This window comes from Phascolarctos cinereus, unplaced genomic scaffold, assembly GCF_003287225.1.
Source record: "Phascolarctos cinereus isolate Bilbo 61053 unplaced genomic scaffold, phaCin_HiC Scaffold_2;HRSCAF=192, whole genome shotgun sequence".
NCBI lineage: Eukaryota > Metazoa > Chordata > Mammalia > Diprotodontia > Phascolarctidae > Phascolarctos > Phascolarctos cinereus.
In genome coordinates this window covers 41,202,077-41,206,477 of record NW_027555625.1, presented here as the reverse complement: position 1 = coordinate 41,206,477, position 4,401 = coordinate 41,202,077, and positions in this window count along the sequence as shown.

The following is a 4,401-nucleotide window of genomic DNA, read 5'->3' as shown; positions in this document are numbered from 1 at the left end:
TTCTCTTCATCCCTGTCTATAGCAGTTACCATGAGAATAAATTGTAGTTAGGGTTGAACACACGTCACTACCAAGCAGGTCGTGGAGGCAGGGCCAGGAGACCAAAGAATATCTGGGGCTCAGGCCAAGGTTGCTCCTTCCTGGAGGTGGGAAAGGGCTCCAAACTTCCCCAACTCCCTGGCTACCCAATTATCCTCTGAAGGAGCACCTTCCTGCTAATAAGGCCTCATCAGACCTGCCTCGACACCCATCCTCATGCTACAGAGCATTTCTGGCAAGGCTTCAGGCAGGATGTGGAAAGAGGAAGTCAGTCGCTTTCATATTTGGTGCTGACCTGTAGCTCTGGCTTCTGGCCCACCTGCAAGTGCACTTTCCAGAATTATAGGTGGTAGCCTTTCCTATAAACCCAGGATGGGATCATAGCATTGGATTTAGAGCAGAAAAGGATATTAGAGACCATCTAGTCCAAACTTTTCATTTTACAAATAAGGAAACTGAGGCCCAGGGAAATGGTTACATATTTCATAGTTGTATATGTACATGGTGTCCCTCTTGGTAGAATGTAACATTCTTGATGAATTTTTGACCTAAGAAAGAATAAGGAAGAATTACAAAAAGCTAGATAATTTTGATTATGTGACATTGAAGAGCTTTTGCACAAACAAAATTAATGTATCTAGAATAAGAAGGAAAGTAGTCAACTGGGAAAACATCTTAGTATCAAATATTTCCAATAAGGCTTTGGTATCAAGATAAATTGACAACTAACAGAAATATGTAAGACCCAAATTTATTCCCCAATGGACAAGTGGTCAAAGGATATGAATAAACACTCTTAGAATAAGATCGCTAATCATTTACAGCTCTATGAAAGAATCCTCCAGATCACTAGCAATAAGAGAAATACAAATCAGAACAATGCTGAGGTTTTCCCTCACACCTATCAAACTGGCAAAGATCATTAAAGATGTGAATAGTCAATGCTAGACAGTCTGTGGAAAAATAAGCACAATAATGCGTTATTATTGGATTTGAGAATCAGCACAACTATTTTGGAAAATAATTCTGAAGTACGCAAATAAAGTAACCAAAATGACCTTTAACCAGATAATCCACTGCCAGGCATGTACCACAAGGAGATCATTGAAAAAAAAAAAGCCCCCATATATACCAATATATTTATAACAGTATTTTTTGTGGTAGCAAAAATTGGAAACAAAGTAGATGCCCATAAATTGGGGCAATGGCTAAAGAAATTGTTGTACATAAATCTAATGAATATTACTGTGCTGTAAGAAGTGATGAATGCAACGAATAAGTAAAAGCATGGAAAGACTTAGGCGAATTGACACAAAATGAAGAAAAGCAGAGCCAGGAAAAGAATATAGGCAATGACTAGAATGATGTCAATGAAAAGAACAATGATCACAGAAATATTTAATATAAATATTGTAAACTTTCCAAGAACGGGCTTGGCTGCAAAGAAGAGATGATACCTCCCTCCCCTTCTCTGCAAGGGGCGTGTAGGGGCGGGGTCTACAGATGTGGAACACTGAATACACTGTCAGTTTTTTTTGAGGGGTTTTCTTGATTCCAGCCACCCCTTCTTTTTCTATTTAAAAAAATATTCTTTGTTATAAGGGGTGGTTTTCTGGCAAGGGACAAGAGGAGGTATGCAGGGGGAAATCTAGGTGATTAAAGCAAAAGAAATCAATAAAAGCTATTTTTAAAAAGAATGCAAGCTCTCCAACTGCAGGGATGTTTCACTTGTGGTCTGAATGTAGCACATAGCAGGTATTTTATAAATGCCTGTTATCTAAGTGCCTTGCCCAAGGCCTCATAGTGTTTGTTGTTAAGTCGTTTCAGTCATGCCCAACTCTTGGTGACCCCATTTGGAGTTTTCTTGGCAGGGATATTGGAGCAGTTTACCATTTCCTTCTCCAGCTCATTTGACAGATGAGGAAACTGAGGCAAACAGGTGAAGTGACTTGCCTAGGGTCTGAGGCTGGATTTGAATTCATGAAGATGAGTCTTCCTGACTCCAGGCCCAGCCCTCTAGCCACTATGATATCTAGTGCCCCCCCCCATGTTGTAGTAAGTATTGAAAGTAAGATTTGAATTCAGGCCTCTACTCTCTGCACTCTACCACCATAGGCACCAGCCTAATTACTGCTCCACCAATCCTTCCCATCAGCCTTTAGGGGATATCTACCAGGTAACACTTGCTCCCCACCAACAACCTTTTGCACATCCAGTCTGTCCCACAGAACTGGACGCTTGCCTGCGGGCCAGGACTCAACCTTCTATTTCCTCCATTCTCTCGACAACCCCCTGCAAGACTTTTAATCTCTTCTACCTGCCCAGCCCAGGACCCATGCCTAGACAGCACAGAGCTCTGTTTCTAAATCCCCGATATATGACTGAGGCCTTGCCTTGGGGAAGAAGCTCTCCGGTGTCTCCTGCAAGATGGAGGTACCGAGTAGAAGACAAGCCAGGAAGCCGGCAGTCCTTGGCCTGACTTCTTTAATTTCTAGGTACCCCAGTGGGTAGCTGGGAGGAAGATGATGGATCTGCCTCTCACCTGGGAAGCACAAACAGTGACAATGTGTGAATTTCAGATAAAATAATTCCCTGCTTTATATAAAAAAACAACCCCAAACCAAAAAACAGACCAGCCCTGACTTGTCTACACAGAAGCCTAGATGGGGGCCTATCTGCAAAGGGCTTTGGGATCCTTGGATAAGGGAGCGTGAAGACCTCAACAGCTGGAAGGATTGGGTTTTCCCAGAAAAGAAAGACTCAGCCGAGGAAGGGGAAGCAGGTCTGGGGGGGCTGCAGTCACCGTAATAGGCTAATTCATTGGTGTTGAGCGCTTCCAGCTGTGAATAGGATGGAAGTTGGCCACAGTAGGGGATGAGCTAATGGAATCAGGAAGGAACAGATGAGACCTCCAGCACCACCATTATCCCATCCCCAGGCTACCTCTTACCCCAGAGGTCTAGCGCCAGCTGTGAAACCTTCAAAGTGCAGCCTAAATGAGCCTGTGGTCTTCAGGCGCACCCTCCCAAGCACTTCTCAAAAACCCCCTAAGGGGGATAACTGTTTCCTTAACAGAAGGCAGTGATCAGCAGGTCAGTCCTCTATGTGGAGGCTGCCGTTCCAGGCCTAAGGATGGGGAGTGGCATCAGACTCTTGATGCTGGAGGCCAGCAGTGTAACTAATGGGGTATTGTCCAGGAGTCATCCGAGTGGGGCACACTTCCTCTTCTGCCTCTCCTTGAGATCTTCTACGGGCCTATGCTGCCATACTCAAGGTCCTGCTGTGTTTTCCACCTCTTGGATCTCCTTTCCCTAGAATTCTCTTCTTTTTTGGGGGGGGGAGGGGCGGGGAGGGAAGGCCTAGACCTGGAGCATCCCTCCGCTTATTGAGACTACATTCTAGGCCAGACTGTCTTTCAGACAACTGCCACCACTGACTTCCCTTCTATTTTTGCCCTGGGTACAAAAAAATTCTATTATGGCTCTTACTTTTAAATAGGTATGTAACCTCAGCAGGGGTCTATCATCTCCTGACAAAGGGACAGGGTAGCACGTGGACAAAATAGCTTCTATCTCCTGATCTGAGTGCCCAGGCTTATGAACTTAGTGTCACTCCCTTTCCCTATCTGGGTCATAATTTCCTCACATAAAAGGAGGGTGTTGGTGCAATGCATTAGAATTAACCCAGATTTGGACTCAAAAGACCTGTGTTGAATTCTCATTTTCCCTTTAGTAGCTGTGCGACTTTGGGCAAGCCACATGACCTCTCTAGGCCTCAGTTTTCTCATCTATAAAAGGGGAATGAACTAGAGGTGATCTCTAGGGATTCTGTTTCTAATTTCTATGATCCTGGCATGGGATGATCTGTCTCAAAGATCCCTCCCAGTTCTGATATTCTATGACATATGATTTCAAAATATCTTGGCTGTCAGCCTGACCCCGATGGCCGAGATTCCCAAGCTTTGGCATAAGGTATTTGGTATTCAGAAGACCCTCATTACATAGGAGGGCCAAGCTGCTAACCTGTTAGTGCCTGCCAATAGCTGAACCCTGACTGGCTCATCAGATTAGCCAGCTCTCACTTAGCAGGCCCTTTTAGCAGGAGGGGAACCAGAATGGCCAACTTTTGAGGGTGATAGAGCCTCATTAGCCTCCCTCATCCCCTGAGCCTTCTTGCCTTCTTTCACCAAGAGGCAACATAGTCTGAAGGCAGAGGACCTAGGTTCAAATCCCAGTTTTGCTATTTGTCACTTTGCCTCCCCCCTTCCCCCATCTGTTTCCTCATCTACAAAGCAGGGTAGATTTCATAGGTTTAGCAATGGAAAGAGAGCTCAAAGGCCATCTACCTTGATGCCTTTCTCTT